The 18,445-nt window shown below is 40.1% G+C and overlaps 1 protein-coding gene across 1 annotated transcript in view; it reads right to left on the bottom strand.

Moving 5' to 3' along the window:
- The window catches only part of LOC148454257 (transient receptor potential cation channel subfamily M member 2-like), a 333,820-nt gene that overhangs the window by 54,777 nt on the left and 260,598 nt on the right, over positions 1–18,445 (bottom strand). The window lies entirely within an intron of this gene.

Below are 18,445 nucleotides of genomic sequence, written 5' to 3'. Positions count from 1 at the left end.
TGCCCTCCAATCACCTTATCCCAAAAGGGAAAGGAACAAACAAAAACCATGTAAGGTGGCACTGTAACCGACTTGACAAAAGCACTTGAAGTCCCAGTAGAGATATCAACATTTAAGAACTTTACTGTCCAGATGAAACAACATTAAAGTTCTGAAACATTGATATATATATACTGGGACTTCAAGTACCTTTGTCAAGTTGGTTAGGGTCTGTGTGGGCCTGCCTCAGAGGTGTGCACTGCTGATCCTGAGGGTGCATCTGTTTATGGTGTTGCTACAGTGATAATACACAAATCCTGGCTTCAGTAGCCTGCTTGTAAATGAGCAAGCACTGAAATGCCCACTCCCAGCATCTCCGCGCATTGTAACGCCGCCGGTGATACATCACGTGCCACCATCAGCGCAGCACTGCGTGCACTATCTACACTTTCACAATCCCCAGGTACAGTTTAACTGTGGCTGTAACTCTGCACCGAAATCACTGATACACCCATGGAACGTACAAGCCATCGTACTTTACTCTTAGTGGCAATGTCAATCAGTCAAGTTACTGTAAGAGGATATTCTATCATGGGTAACATTACTGCACTTCCTGGGCTATTTTCGGTAATTGCACTTCTGCATTTGTAGAGTCCTGACTAATTAGGCTGAATTCTGCGGCAACACTGCTATTCCTGCCACAGCTGTGTGGCTGACATCCATCCCCAGCATACATCCACTGTGGGGATGACGACTGCTGGGGGCACTATATAAAGGGCACTGCATAGGGGGGGACTATTACTGGGGGCACTATATAAAGGGCACTGCATAAGGGGATACCACTACTGGGCGCACTACATTGTGGGGACTGCTACTGGGGGCACAGCATAAGGGGGAACACTATATAGGGCACTGCATTTGGGGGGACCACTACTGGGGGCACTGAGTAAGGGAAACTAATTGGGGGCTGTATAAGGGGGACCACTACTATGGGCCTGCATAAGAGGGACCACAACTGCATACTGGGGGTACTGTATAAGGGGCACTACTGGGGTTAAGGTGCATATGGATAGGAATGTTCAGCATGAAAATAAAGTGGTGTGTCATGTTGACACGCCCCATTTTTAAGTGACCACGCCCATTTTTTTTTTTTTTCCGTGCGCAACTTCGGCGCGCGCACATATCCAGGGGGGCTCCCTTTTCAAATTTGCCTTGGGCTCCAAATACCCTAGTTATGCCACTGGTATTTCTACTAACAAGGGATATATACAATTTCTCTAAAAAGAATCTTGTCTGAAGGTTTACATGGAATTACAAATCAGCAGTGCTTATGCTATTAAGGTGACCTGGAACATTTTATTCTTGTTGTCAGAATATTCTATCTAACAAACTTTAGGAGATTTTTTTTTTTTTGCTGACACAAATAGTAAGTTATAAAGTTGGGCCAGACTCAGCTATATACTTTTCTATTCTTTTTAATTATTAATCTTTATGAGCACTAGGTGAATCTTTAAAAGTATTACTATACCAACTGATATACTGTTGCAACAAGTGAACTTTTATTGGATACCTTGTTTTTATTAATTGTAAGTAGGTCTCATCAATAGCTGGGGGAATTGTATGCGTCGATATTCCATCTGAGATTATTTCTTTTCTTCTTATGCACTATAATTATTTATATATTTTTAGCTGTTGTTGTGTCATTTTAAGTCTGTCTTGTACTTCATTAAATTATTAACTATCATTTAACACATTTGGCTTTTGTGGAGTCACTGTGCTCCTTTACATGATTGGCAATATCTTTGATATATTCTGTGGGTCAGATCCTCAAAGGTAGCAGCAGTCCCACAAGCCACTTATTTTTATATCTAAATAATTGTTTAAAACCACTAATAGACATTATTGTGTAGCTCCTTATATCTTTGTGTATTGTTTAGTTTCCTGTTGGTACCCATATGAGGCGCCTGGGGTCAGGAAATATGTCTTAAATGTTTGTTTAAGTATTAGAGTACATAGATTGGCAGACTCCATCAGGAGGGATGTCATTATTATTATTACCAGTAATTTATATAGCGCACACATATTCCATGGCGCTTTACAGAGCATATTTGGCCATTCACATCAGTCCCTGCCCCAGTGGAGCTTACACTCTATATTCCCTACCACATGCTCACACACATACACAAATATTCCCTACCACATGTACACACACACACACACATACAAACTAAGGTTAATTGTTCTTGGGAGCCAATTAACCTACCAATATATTTTTGGAGTGTAGGTGGAAACCGGAGTACCCGGAAGAAACCCACGCAAGCACAGGGAGAATATACTAACTCCACACAGTTAGAGCCATGGTGAGAATTGAATGACCTCAGTGCTGTGAGGCAGTAATGCTAACCATTACACCGTCTGTGCGGCCATTGATTATAGATATTCGGACTGTCATTTTGGCTAGTGAATACCACATCTAGAGTTAGTTGTTGGCACCAGATAAGTTAATATGCTTACACAATCAGTTGAAGTCACTGTGTCTGTTCTGTGATTCTGACTCAGTTACTGGGTGAGCCAATCATCCTCCACAGCATAGATCCAAAAGTAAATCCAAGGAATCCTTATGATGAAGGATCAATTATTTACATTCCACTCTTTTGCCACAAGTCAGTGACTTAGTGAAATGGTGGGATACTGTGGTATTCTCATATAATCTGTGGACTAGGTGGGACAATTAGACCCCAGATTATGAGGTAGTCTGTAGAGTAGGGGGGAACACCCCAGATTTTGAAATAGTCTGCTGTCTATGGGTAACAGTGACAGCCATCCCTTGGACTCCCATGGATGTAATGTACCTGGTGATGGGTTCTGAAGGAAATGTAGAAATTCTTTAATAGGTGCAGATCACTGATACAGGGCACCTCAGATAAAGATAAGTTACAGGATATGGAAAGCAGACACAGAAAGTATATTCAGGATAAAGATTTGCAAAAACAAGTGAATCAGCGTGTTGAAATGGCAAGCAGATTGAAATTGGAGATGGAACTGGATGACTTGGATGATGATATGTGCTCATTGAACCTGAGAACAGTCAGGACAAACTCAGATGGTCACAGAGTCAGATGTTGGGAAAAGGAAAGAAAGTCAGATTAATCTCCATTATCCTGATTGGAGATGTCTAAATTGTGAATTTTGTAATGTGTCAGGAGATAACAACTTATGTCAGAGTTGTGGTTCACCCTGGTCTGAGTTTTGTCCCCCTTATAAAAATAGACCATCCCAAGAGAAATATAACAAAATACTTAGACAAACTTAGGGGTAAAAGTACCTGGATATGTATATTTACTAATGGTTTACATTATTAATCTAATAAAATTTGTGCACTATGTAAATATCATCATCCAGGAGTACCCCCCAACCTGTTAATGGGCCCCTCCGCTCCCCCTCTGTCATACAGAGATACTTTAAAACCTACAGGGATTTACCATATGACAGTTAAACACAGATATGAAGGATCAGATGGGGAGTTTTAACACACAGAAATAAAAATGAAGTTTCATACAGTGTAATGAATTGTGTAGAGGACAGACAGGAGTGTAAAATGAGAGATACATAGAGTTTCTGCCAGGATAATTTAGTCCTTGCTGATAACAATGGAATGTCTGAAATACAGAGTTTCACAGAGGTGTGTAGCTGGGAGGCAGAGGATGAAAAATGCAATTGTACTTACAAGAAAACTGAAATTAATGATGAATGGAGGAGTGAGCATGTAATGAGAGAGACAGGCAAACTCATAACAAAAGATCAGACCAGTTCAGATCACTCAGATGAGGTGACAACATGTGAGAATGATTATGAATGCAGAGACTATGCCAAGAGATCACAGTTGAAATTGATGCAGGAAAATGTGACGAGATGTGGGCAGAGAATCAGGAAGCATCTGGATGCCCATTACAAAAGGTGGAGCTAAGTGAAGGGGTGGAATTGATGCCTGTCACATTTCCTGATGAGACATGGGCATTACTAAGAGCCAGGGGGTGGGAGGCAGGCAGTATTGCAGTCATAGGTCATGCCCCTGAGACAGAAGATGATCCCCATGAGGAAAGTATATTTACAACATGTGAAACTCATTCTGTAATTGTAGAATTTAATAACGAAAAGTGGGAGTGGTGATTTTCAGTAACCTGCAGGAGGGGTTGGTGGAAACACACTGACACTGATGAAGAACAACGTGCCTTCACTTATGGTGATGCACAACAGTTTTGCACTTACAACAGAAACTGATTGGGGTTTAGTTGACATAGATTTTGTGAATGGTAATGAAATTCAGACCCCTATGTATCTCCTGACAAACCTTATCAGTCAATGGTTTTGAAACAGCCAAAAGATGTACATTTACAAGCTGAGATGTTGATTGCTGCAGAGATATCAGCAGAAAAATTGGATGTGCATTACAAAGAAGCACAGAAAAAGACCTTGATAGATGTAGAATATTCTACAATAGACTAGCAAAAAGGAGAAGAGTTAATTTATACAGGCCTACTGTGATTTAATACTCCACAGACATACAGATCGGAGATTTGAGTTGGTAGAGCTCAGAGAGATAAGTTCTTTACTCAACTGGCCTAGATCCAAAAAAAAAAAAGGATTTATATAAAAGTAGACCTCAGGCTGCATCCCTAGAACCCAACACACTTCTCATTATTTTGAGAGCCATAGATTAAATTCACAAAGAAAGAGTAGAAAGACATACTAAATCTACCCCTTAACCTGTTTATGTTATAACCACAGACAACAGAAACTATTGAGACACCTCTCAGCTGCCAGACTCAACAAGTATGAAGTAGCATTACTCCCACCATCCTATGTCACCATCAAATGATGTACAGTTTTTTTACCCAACTACCCTATTACCGCTGGGTCCAATAGAAGGGAAACATAATTATAATAATGATGCAGATGACCGTGTAAGAGACTCAGATATCATAACTTTTTTCTCTGATGACTCTGATTGTCTTGACTTAATGATACTAGAGACAAGTGACATTCCTACCATGGCTTATGCACCTCTTCAGGATGCAAAGCTTCACCCTTTTGTTGATGGGGTGAGCTGCACACAGGTAATGCAGTAACCACAGATACTGATATTCTTATAGGAGGCCCTACCTGCCTTCCAGCTCAGCACAAGAAGCCAAACTGTGAGCCCTAGCAGCCACCTGTAAATAGGTAGAAGGGCACAGTAAATATTTATACTGATTCAAGATATGCATATGGAATTGCTCATGATTAAGGCCCAATAAGGAAGATTTTATTAGGTCATCTGGCAAGCCTATTAAAAATGCAACAAAGATAAATATGTGGACGTGTGCGCTATTCAGCTGCTGGTAGGTGGTATCAAAAATGAAAGTGTCCCCACACCTTCACCAAGATATAACATGCACAACAAAGGTATTGAAACCTCCTTTCTAGCGCTGACAATACATTACAATTGCAGATTCCCTCTGGGGTTTCTCCCAGGTAAGTCCCCACAGGATGTGTGAGGTTACTTTCAGTATAAATCCCCGGGTTGATACCCAAAAATAAGGGGAAATGGTACATATAGTGAAGTACAATTTATTACATATAAACAAACAGATATAAAATTAAACACAGGAAAAATGGCATCCAAAAATTAGAGAGAGAATAGAGTATTTATCCCCATTGGCTGAAAAGGCTGCAATTACCGGCTGGATGTCTTTTGCAAAGTTCGTAGTGAACACAAACCCGTGTGATGTCCGGAATCTCTCACTGGTTGTCTGCTTTACCCTACTCTGCCGGATCACGTGCTGCCTGCCTCTGAGCGGTGACTCCGTCTCCTCATACACCAACGCATTTCTACCCCGTGCTGGGGTCTTTTTCAAGGTGGTAGCGGATGCCTTCATGCTTTCTCATCTCTCTTAAATACTCTATCTAATCATATGGACACGGGCACAGCTGATCCCGCTCAGAGGCAGGCAGCACGTGATCCAGCAGAGGAGAGTAAAGCAGACAACCAGTGAGAGATTCCGGACATCACACGGGTTTGTGTTTACTACGAACTTTGCAAAAGACATCCAGCTGGTAATTGCAGCCTTTTCAGCCTTCCAACTTGTCTGCTTTTGTCAATTTTTTTTTCTTACAAACACATGTGGTTAAGTTAAAATCATATATTTATTTATCACTTGTGATGTAGAATCTCTATATTCTAATATTCTTCATAAACAGGGTCTTTGTGTACTGGATATGTATCTCAAATTAGATAGTTCCCTTAGTGATGAGATGCCAATTTATTCTAGATTCAGTTGAATTCATATTAACACACAATTACTTTACTTTTGATAATACATTTTTTCTACAGGTGATGAGTACCGCCATGGGCACCAGGTTCGTCCCAAGTTTTGCAAATTTAAATATTGGCAGGTTGGAGGAGTTGATGATTTGGAATGGTCCATTTGGCACAAACCAGGTGCTTTATGGTCATCACATAGATGATTTGTTTTTAGTTTTTGATGGTGATTCACAGCTGGCTAGTTCATTCACACATTACCTTAACACTAACACTTTTGGTTTAAAATTCACTAGCACTATGCACAGGACATCTATTACTTTTTTGGATATTACCCTTTCGGTTACGGGAAATACTGTGGTCACATCTACATACCACAAGGAAGTTGACAGTGGGAACTTTCTCAACTATGGTAGTTGTCACCATCGGCCGTGGTTGAGGAACATTCCCAAGAGTCTGCTTTATAGATTGAGGTGTAACTGCTCTGATATAGATCAATTTAATACTCAGGCTAATGATTTATTGAAGTCTCTCTATGTACAAGGATACCCTGTGGACATTTTAGGTTCTGCTTTTGAATCAGCCATGGATAAAGACAGGGATTCTCTACTCAGTATGGTTGACAAGACTTATAGTGTACAAAGTGTAGACAGACAGTTTTGATTTAAAATTTGTGACTTGGCTGAGATGGGTGTTCTCTGACTTTCCTGATGAAGACTGCGAAGGTGCACAAGATGTTTTAGAGAGAGTTGTGTCAAATGTTTGGGAAACTCCTGGATGGTGGGATACTGAATGTTAAAGCTCCCTTTCCCTCCATGTCCTGGACAATGCCCACAATGCACCACTAGATAGCACCATGTAACTAGTTCTTTTACCCTCCAAACTGTTTCAATATTTAACAATATTTGGTTTCCTAATTTATTTACAATATATTTACTTTTTCTTTTTTATTTGTGGTAACTTTTATTACTTTATAATTTAAAAAGAAAAATTGCAAAAAAAATCAATTTGGGGGGGATACACAACTTTTTGGGGGGATTTTTGTACTTCCTGTGTAAATATAGACTTTTTTCAGCTTATGTGTTTGTTAATTTGAGGTAATAAAGTAGAAAATGATAAAGTGAAAAAAAAATTGTGACTAAATATAATTCCTTTTCACAGGATATGAAAACTGTCATTAATAAGTATTATCCAATTTTGAAAACTGATAATGTACTCTCTACTTGTTTAGGACAAAAAACAAAAATCATCTTTAAGAAGGCAATGAACCTTTAGAGGCATTTAGCACCAAGTCATTTCAGATCTAAAGCTATTTTGGATGGTAGGCCTAATAATTGGTTGAACAACTATTCCCACGCAATGAGAAAGGGGAACTTGGTTGTATTACTTGCCAGTTTATGATAGACAAGAGTACTTGTCATAAATCATATTCAAGTGGTCTACCATTTGATATACACAACAATATTAACTGTAGAACATCATATGTTATATACGTCATCACCTACATCTGTGGTATTCAGTATGTGGGAAGAACGACCCGCATGTTACTTACTTGTTTCTTGGAACATAGAAGGAATGTTCAAAAAAGGAGTGAAAACTCACAGCTTGTCACGACATGTTAGAACCCAGCATGGGGGTGATGTAAAGGTTCTCAGTCTACAGGGAATTGAGCATATCAAAGAAACATCAAGAAGTGGGGATAATTTTTATTTATTATGCAAAAGAGAGGCCTTTTGGATATTCTGATTAGGGACATTATTTCCATGGGGGTCTGTATGATTGCATTGAGCTTAATAACATTTGTACCTAAGTACTTTGCGTCATAGTTTGGGAGTCTTTATCTGATTACAATTATAGTTTTTTTTATTTTCTTTGGCCCTATTTTTTGTGAGTGATTATTTGTAGTTGATCTATTGTCAACTTATTAAGTGAAGTCTACAATATCACATTAGGGGATCCTGAGGTATCAATTTCCATCTGAATTATTCATTGATAGATAATTCCCCCCCACATTTTTTTCATAAAACATTAACTTTTTGGTTAGTCTTCTATAGGATTTGATCACTGTTTTTTTTTTGTTACAGATCTATGCTATTAGTCTGCTGTGCCACAGAGTTTCGCTGCTGTGTAAGAATCAAATATTCCACAGTTATTTATTTATTTATGTTTGATAACATTTACTGATTAATAATCAAATATACAAGTTTTACATCTAGTATAATGCTCATTGCTATTAATAAGATAATAACATATATCTAAATTATTTCTTAAAATAGAAACTTCTACAAAAAAGTGTTGGCAGACTTCTAGTGGGATTCGAACACTGGTTGCCTGGTCACTGGTCCATGCTATTAGCTTGCTGAGCAAAAGAGCTTGTCTGCTTTTTAAGCTTTAAATATGTCATCTATCTAGATACTTTTACTGATTAATAATCAGGTACACATGTTTTGTTCTTGCATAATGTTTAATTAATTTTAGAATAGGTGTATTTATATGGAGTTCTCTCTGATGCAATTGTATTTCATTAAAATATTTTATGGGACTATAAATGTTTTTTATGATGAACTTATTGTATTGTTAGCTGTGCTGGTGATTTCAACAATTATAATCACCTGGGAATAATTATTATGCAAAATGATATGTGATTGGATATTGGCCATTTAAATATCTGGTCTGACTGAGCCACAATTTTATCTTCTGAGGAAACCATTGTAGGTTCTAATAACGGAGAAACGTATTAAGTTTGTGGATCTAATACTGGCTGATTGACGAGTGGACCCGCTTAACATTGTGGTGCTATGGATGTAAAATCTCCGGTTTTCTATACAAGAGCCGTGACATCTTTCCATATCCTGGTGCTGATGTGTTGCTCCCATTGCTTATGAGGTCATCGCACTGGCAAGCGGTAATTCTGATTACCAGATGGGGAACGTAATTCACAGAGGATTGCCCTACACCGTTACTATCTGGGGACTTTGCCTTTGCTCAGGATTTTCCTAAGGGTGGTGAGACTATATGGATGCAAATTATGTTGACACACTGGCTCTGCTAATCAAGTACCTATACCACTAGTGGATCTCCACATGATCTTTTGAATGATATTTCTAAGCAACTATAATCTGCCAGTCATCAGTGATATTTCTCTGAGTACAATATATGTTGATATAGCAAATTAGCTATATTGTATATTTTATCTCAATCCCATTGATGTATTTTTATGTAATGTTATATGTGCATTAAAAATTTTTATTAATGAATTCAGCGCTCCCTTGGGTATATATATAGATGGTTGAGTGCCGTGGATTAAGCCTGTCATTTATTTAAATTTTGTGGTCACACTTGCTAGGGCACCCTGTTTTTCAAATGTAAGACAAACTTTTTTCTTTTTCCAGGTGCTTATTAACTGAAATCCCTGGGTGTGGTCCTGTCTCTTTAAGCCAGGACCCATTTTCATGTTTAAAATGTATGCAAGCTTGAGCCAAAGGTGGCAGACCAAGATCATTTTTCTGAGAATCAGTGTAGGGACTGGCCAGATGGGAATGACCGTGAAGCGATGGTCAGCTTAACAAATTATTGCAATATTTTGTAACCAACATTCCCTGTATTTAAAGGAGTTGCAGTTTGAAAAGCATGTGAGTGCCGAGTTTGTATGATATTTTTATATATATATATATATATATATATATATATATATATTTATATACACACAATTGGTCTATGTTGTTCTTAATTGGGTAGCTTTTCCAGCGCTATTATTGGGAGCTGCTATATAGCTAACAATTGTTTTGTTATTGTATTTTATTTGTTGCACTATATTTTTATACATAGGTATTTTTATGCCATATATTGCCTTCCTGTGTCTTTTTGCAGAGATGCAGACTTTGGGTGAACAATAGTTCAGCTCCACTTCTAAGGGAATCTTACTGGTTAGGACATGGGGCAGTTACTGTATAACCAGAGTGTTTTAAGTTTTATATTATTGAAGGTTTGCAGTTTCCATGGTGAAAAGCAGAAAGACAACAGCATATAGAAATTGTAAGATCAGTATGGGTTAACTATACAGTGGTGATTTCAACAGTGTATCATGGGTCTCTAGTTACTGTGTGGGAAAAGACTAATATTACCTTTAGAGATGGTAAAATATATTTAGCTGATGGTTCGTTCATTGCTTCATTGTGGGAAGTTCTCAGTTCTCTCCAGAAGGTGTTGCCATTCATCCAGTGCCAGGCACATTGCCAGTAACTCTTGATTTCCAATGGTATAGTTTTTATCAGCAGGAGAGAATTTTCATGAAAACCCACACAAATCCATTCTTCCATCTTCGCAGTTTGGGACTGTACTGCCCCTACTCCAACTGAGGAGGCATCAACCTCCTGAGTAAAGGGTTGATCCAGCTGTGATTGGCGGAGGATGGGTGCTGTAGTGAATGCTGTTTTCAATTTCTGGAATGCCAACACAGCCGAGGTTGGCCAGCGAGAAGTATTAGCTCCTTTCTTGGTGAGAGCAATGATTGGAGAAACTAGAGTGGAACATTTTTAAATGAACCTTCTATAGTAGTTTGGGAATTGTAGGAAGCGCTGGGTGGCTTTTAATGAACAAGGTTGGGGCCATTCTAAAATGGCACTTAGTTTGACAGGATCCATCCGAGGGGAATTTCCAGAGATAATATGACCCAGGAATGGCACCGAGGATTGCTCAAACTGACACTTAGAAATCTTCCCAAAAAGACAATGATTTTGGAGACATGATAAAACCTCTCACACATGAAGTCGATGCAATTGTAGGTTCTTGGAAAAAATTAAAATTTCGTCTAAGTAGACTACCACAAATTTATAGAGAATGTCCATGAAGAGCTCATTTACATGGAATGCTGCTGGTGCATTACATAATCCAAAAGGCATCACAAGATATTCAAAGTGACCATCCTTGTATTAAAAGCAGTTTTCCATTCATCCCCTGCCTTGATGTGAATTAGGTTGTAGGCTCCGCGGAGATCCAGTTTAGTAAAGAAATAAGCCCCACAGACTTTGTCAAATAATTTGGAGATGAGTGGCAGGGGATACTGATTTTTAATGGAAATTAGGTTGAGCCCTTGATAGTCGATGCAAGGCCTGAGCCCTCCATCCTTCTTGCCTACAAAGAAGAACCCTGCTCTGGCCAGAGAGATTGATGGCTGGATAAATCCTTTGACTAAATTTTCTTTAATGTAATCAGCCATGGTCGCTGTTTCTGGTACCGAGAGAGGATAAATAAGGCCTTGAGGAGGCATCTTTCTGGGGTAAAGTTCTATACTACAGTCCCAGGCACGATGAGGAGGCAACTTGTCTGCCGCTTGTTCACAGAACATGTTGGCAAAATCACGATTAGGCTCCGGTAAATAGGGATCAGGGGAAACTTCAAAAACTCCCGGAACAGGAGATTTGACAACAGAGCTGACAGCAACTGAATGGATATGGATCGTAATCATATGGGATAAACATCCTTGAGAACAATTTGGTCCCCAGGTCAGAATTTGCATATTGGACCAATCCAATGTAGGATTATGTTTTCTTAACCAAGGTAGACCCAAACTAAATCATATATGGTCTTCGGAAGGACCAAAAATTCCAGCATTTCTTGATGAAGGGTTCCTAACCTGAGTAACACTGGATGATAGATGGATGAGATAGACTCTCCAAGAATGGTGTTGCCATCTACTCCAGAAAGAGACAACTTATTGCGTAACGGGGTAACTGGAATACACAGAGTTCATACTAAGATTCGGAAATAATATTTCCGGTTGCTCCGGAATCCACCAGGGCTTTTAAATTCTTTGTCCTGGACTTGTGGGAAAGGGACACGGGTAAAAGGCTATCCATTATCTGGAAAGGCTTGATCACAACCCCTAACTGAACACATGGGTCTTGTGTTTCCTGAAAGAAGAGGACAATTCTTGAGTATGTGCTCTGGAGCAGCACAATACAGGCAGATTCCATTCAGATGTGGTCAGCCAAGATTTATTAACCTGCATGGGCTACACCTTGTTGGTGGCAGGAGAAAAAGCATGGGTACTGCGGAATGGCCGGTCCTGGAAATGATCACCTCGCCCTCTACTAGCCCATTGATTCCTATAACATAGGTCAATCTTGATACATAAAGATATTACATCAGCAAAGGACTCTGGAAGATCCCGAGAGGCTAGCTCGTCCTTCATCCTCTCAGATAGCCCATGAAGGGAAGCTGCTTTGAGAGCCTCCTGGTTCCACTTTAGTTCCAAGGCGATGGTTTGGAATTGGACTACATATTGTCCTACAGTGCAAGTTCCCTGATGGACACGAAGGATATCTGAAAAGGCGGAATAATCAAGTTCATCAAAAATTATTTTAAAAGAAGAAATTAAGTTGTCATAATTGGACACCAGAGGATCAGCTTGCTCCCAAAACGTGGAAACCCAGTCCAGAGTAGTTCCTGTCAATAGAGAAATAACATATGCCACTTTTGAATTAGATGTAGGAATATTTTGTGGTAAACACTCAAAATTGTATTTCACATTTATTAATAAACCCCCAGCACCATCGGTAATTACCATCAAAGCGATCTGGAGATGCAATTTGGAGGCGAGATTTTAGAGGCACTGCAACTTGAGGCTGAACTGTAGGATCTGAAGGAGCTGAGGTGGCAGGAGGTGGAAGTATCATAGCCAAAGTAGTCTGGACCGAAAATAGTTGTCCTTAGAGCTCCTGTAAATACTGAGCAACTTAATGCTGTGCTGCCTCCTGATTATCCATATGTGAGGCAAGATCCTGTAATGCCCCAGTACCCTGGGACCCAGAGGCTTCCATTGGGCCTGAACAAACTGTCACACTTGACACTGGAGTATTGAAAGCAGGAGTCCAAGGTTGCAGAAGAAATCGGAGGTAAGGAGCCTGAATATATGATCTCCTCATCCACAGAAATTGGATATTGATGAGACCTGATCAAAGGTGCGGAGTCTAACCTGCTGTGAGGTAATCTCCAGTGACCCCTACAATTGGAATATGGGTTTCAGCTGCTCCCGGCAGACAGGTCGCGGTCCTTTGATCAGGTATCCAAAATCCATGGAAATATAGAGTCACACAGATGGTGGCCCAAGAGATATGTCTCTAAAAGAGGCACTACTGCACCAAGAGATGATACTACTGTACCCACAGGTTGAGATGTTAAACACGCTATTGTACTCGGAAGTGGTACCTTACACGCCGGCAGAGGTTTTATGACACACTGTTGCACTAAGAGCTGGCACCTGGGTTTGCACACAGGCATAGATGTTCTGATGCACTGTTGCACTGAAAGGTGGCACTTGGAATTTGCACACAGGCAGAGATGTTTAGGTTGCACTGAAAGGCAGCACTCGGAGAGGCACACAGGCAGATATGTTCAGTCGCACTGTAGCACAAGTATATAACACTTGGAATACTTGAGGTAATAGCAAGGGAACCTGGAACGAGGACACAACTAGTTTACACTAGAAATGACAAACATTGTTCAATCAACTTCCTGGAATTCTGGGGCTGGATATATATCCATAGGTAGCTTTTGATAGAAGGACAGCATCAGCTGACTAAGACCATGCTACCATTGGTGGAGATTCTATCACATGAGAAGGACTGTCACGGTGGCACCCATGACGGAAACCACAATATCCAAAACACAGGGCCGCCCATAGAAATCCACTAGCACTTAAGGCAGAATCCTCAGCATGTCACCCACTGCCACACCTGACGTCTGACTGCACAAGAAGTCAGGGGAAGCTGGCACAGTGGTGAGTAATGGACGATCCTAGGTTGAAGCCTGACAATTATTGTCTGTTATCAGAGCTTTTCTGTCCTGCCATGTCCAAGTAAACATGATCTGTCTTTGGGTAAGACTCTGGGATTATAAGTCTCAGGACCTCATGCAGAGTCGGTCGTTGCGGTCGCACGGTCGTAGGGGAAAGGGGCCGGATATGCAAATGAAGCGATCACAAGTTGCGGTCCTAAGATGAGATCATTAGCTGAATGACCGAGGGTAAGAAGCGGTCGTAAGACTACATCACGCCCCCTTCTCGTTCACCACACACGTCATCTCCTGAGATATAAGGATTAATCACGACCATCGGGAACCATCGGAGCTGGTCATAGAGCTTAAGGTTGACCATACCCTCTCTTAAGCACTACGATCAAGTCAGTGTACAAACCTCCCATGTCACATGTGCCATGACACTACTTTGTTAATTATGCACTCCCATTAAACGCCGTTTGCATAATTAGGAACGCCTGCGTTCGGATCTCCACTCCCCCATTTTCAAGCACCTTCCCCTGTTACCACCCACAAACGCCTCATTCTGTCACTCAAACTAACGACCTGGCTGTGTTCAAGGAGAGAGAAATTTCTGATCGTAGCAGCTAGTTTGCGCATGCGCATTGCGAACTTTACGCATGTGCAGTTTAGCGAACATCAGCTGTGTATGACCGTGCGTCCACAACGACCGACTCTGAATGAGGTCCTCAGTAACAAGGCTTTAATATGTGCTTATATGTGCTTCTGTGTTTATAGGTGGATGATTGAGTGAGTGATTGATTTATATTGCACATGGGAATGTGTATCTGTCCCTTTTGAAACCTTCCTAAGATTAAGCACATTTAGCAAAACGTGCATCAGGACGCCACAGGACACGCGCTACATGGTGTGCCCTGCATGTTTTTACCTGTGTTTCCACGTAATGACTTCTGTCTGTTGATAGTGATTTACATGAGACATTCATGATTCTATGGAGCGAGACATGGAGCGACGGTTTGCCCGTCGCTATCCGGGTCTCGCGCATGCGCATGACGGAGCCGGCTCCATCGTGCACATGCGCTCTGGACCACCATCGATCCGGTTGCGAGCGCTCAGCGCTTGGGACCGGGTCTGAATCAGACCCTGAGTAAAGTACTCTCCCTGCGATATTCAGCATAATTGCAATGGCTGTATTGCCAGGAAACTAATAAATATGGACGGCGATTGTGCCACAATATAGTTTGATACAACGAATGAAACAATGGCCCTCATTCAGAGCCGTACGCTCTGAGCAGAGCGCACGCTCTGAATGAGGGCCGGTCTCCATGAAAATGGAGCGTCCTCCTGGACGCTCGTATAGCTGTGGGTCACCACCCACAGGCTATACGAGCGTGCATTTTGATGGCCGCGATGGTCGTGACCATCGCGACCATCGAAACTGCGAGCCGGAGCCTGCGGTTGAGGTTTTCAACCGCAAGCTCCGGAGTGATTTTGGCTCTATCAGAGCCAAAATCACTCCCACTGACATCACTAGTGATGTCAGTGGGCTGGCTTTTGACGGGAGGCGTTCCCGTGGGAACGCCTCCGTCAGGGAGGCACGCCCCCGGCACGCCTACCAAAGGGGGCGTGCTGTCAGTCAACATCGACAGCACGCCTCCTTTGATCAGACACAACGAGCGAAGGACTTTCCTTCGCTCGTCGCGTCTGGCGCATGCGCACGACGGAGCTCCCTCCATCGTGCGCATGCTCAGTCCAGAACATCGACCCACTTGCGAGCGGACAGCCGCTCGCGAGTGGGTCTGAATCAGGCCCAACATGTCTGAATACAATTGGGTCAATTTGAAAAAGGATACAATTATCAATAATATTATTTTAATTACACTGAATTGATACAGTACTTGTAGCACAGGATATAAGTTTACTGAATCAAACCACACTTGGAGATGATTTTGAGCAGAATGGTAGTAAGGAATTCACAATTTCTTCCTCCAAATCACATGGTATACCACAATAGGAAATCAGAAGATCCCTAACTGAGTGACTACTACCTGTTATGGAATTGATCACAGTATTGGTTATTGCTATAATTAAATGGGCAGAAGTACATATAGGAGCAGATATGTGAGATATCTCATGGTGCGCACACACGATACGAGTTTTATGAGCGATTTGAACGATATCGTTCATATCGTTATCATTCATATCGTTCACTTTTTGGCAGTCACCAACCTGACAACAACCAACGATGCGCGATAATGAGATCTGTAGTCTTTCATAAATATCTATCAGTGTGTACATCCAATGTCTATCATATATATCTATCAGTGTGTACACCCAATGTCTATCATATATATCTATCAGTGTGTACACCCAATGTCTATCATATATATCTATCAGTGTGTACACCCAATGTCTATCATATATATCTATCAGTGTGTGCACCCAATGTCTATCATATATATCTATCAGTGTGTACACCCAATGTCTATCATATATATCTATCAGTGTGTGCACCCAATGTCTATCATATATATCTATCAGTGTGTGCACCCAATGTCTATCATATATATCTATCAGTGTGTACACCCAATGTCTATGATATATATCTATCAGTGTGTACATCCAATGTCTATCATATATATCTATCAGTGTGTACATCCAATGTCTATCATATATATCTATCAGTGTGTGCACCCAATGTCTATCATATATATCTATCAGTGTGTGCACCCAATGTCTATCATATATATCTATCAGTGTGTGCACCCAATGTCTATCATATATATCTATCAGTGTGTACACCCAATATCTATCATATATATCTATCAGTGTGTACATCCAATGTCTATGATATATATCTATCAGTGTGTACATCCAATGTCTATCATATATATCTATCAGTGTGTACATCCAATGTCTATCATATATATCTATCAGTGTGTACATCCAATGTCTATCATATATATCTATCAGTGTGTACACCAATGTCTATCATATATATCTATCAGTGTGTACACCCAATGTCTATCACATATATATCTATCAGTGTGTAGACCCAATGTCTATCATATATATCTATCAGTGTGTACATCCAATGTCTATCACATATATATCTATCAGTGTGTACATCCAATGTCTATCATATATATCTATCAGTGTGTGCACCCAATGTCTATCATATATATCTATCAGTGTGTACACCCAATGTCTATCATATATATCTATCAGTGTGTACACCAATGTCTATCATATATATCTATCAGTGTGTACACCCAATGTCTATCACATATATATCTATCAGTGTGTAGATCCAATGTCTATCATATATATCTATCAGTGTGTACACCCAATGTCTACCACATATATATCTATCAGTGTGTAGACCCAATGTCTATCATATATATCTATCAGTGTGTACATCCAATGTCTATCATATATATCTATCAGTGTGTACACCCAATGTCTATGATATATATCTATCAGTGTGTACATCCAATGTCTATCATATATATCTATCAGTGTGTACATCCAATGTCTATCATATATATCTATCAGTGTGTGCACCCAATGTCTATCATATATATCTATCAGTGTGTACACCCAATGTCTATCATATATATCTATCAGTGTGTACATCCAATGTCTATCATATATATCTATCAGTGTGTACACCCAATGTCTATCATATATATCTATCAGTGTGTACACCCAATGTCTATCATATATATCTATCAGTGTGTGCACCCAATGTCTATCATATATATCTATCAGTGTGTACACCCAATGTCTATCATATATATCTATCAGTGTGTGCACCCAATGTCTATCATATATATCTATCAGTGTGTGCACCCAATGTCTATCATATATATCTATCAGTGTGTACACCCAATGTCTATGATATATATCTATCAGTGTGTACATCCAATGTCTATCATATATATCTATCAGTGTGTACATCCAATGTCTATCATATATATCTATCAGTGTGTGCACCCAATGTCTATCATATATATCTATCAGTGTGTGCACCCAATGTCTATCATATATATCTATCAGTGTGTGCACCCAATGTCTATCATATATATCTATCAGTGTGTACACCCAATATCTATCATATATATCTATCAGTGTGTACATCCAATGTCTATGATATATATCTATCAGTGTGTACATCCAATGTCTATCATATATATCTATCAGTGTGTACATCCAATGTCTATCATATATATCTATCAGTGTGTACATCCAATGTCTATCATATATATCTATCAGTGTGTACACCAATGTCTATCATATATATCTATCAGTGTGTACACCCAATGTCTATCACATATATATCTATCAGTGTGTAGACCCAATGTCTATCATATATATCTATCAGTGTGT

Source organism: Taudactylus pleione, unplaced genomic scaffold, assembly GCF_031769625.1.
Source record: "Taudactylus pleione unplaced genomic scaffold, aTauple2 ptg001020l, whole genome shotgun sequence".
NCBI classification, from domain to species: Eukaryota; Metazoa; Chordata; class Amphibia; order Anura; family Myobatrachidae; genus Taudactylus; species Taudactylus pleione.
This window is presented reverse-complemented; position numbering and strand designations above follow the sequence as displayed.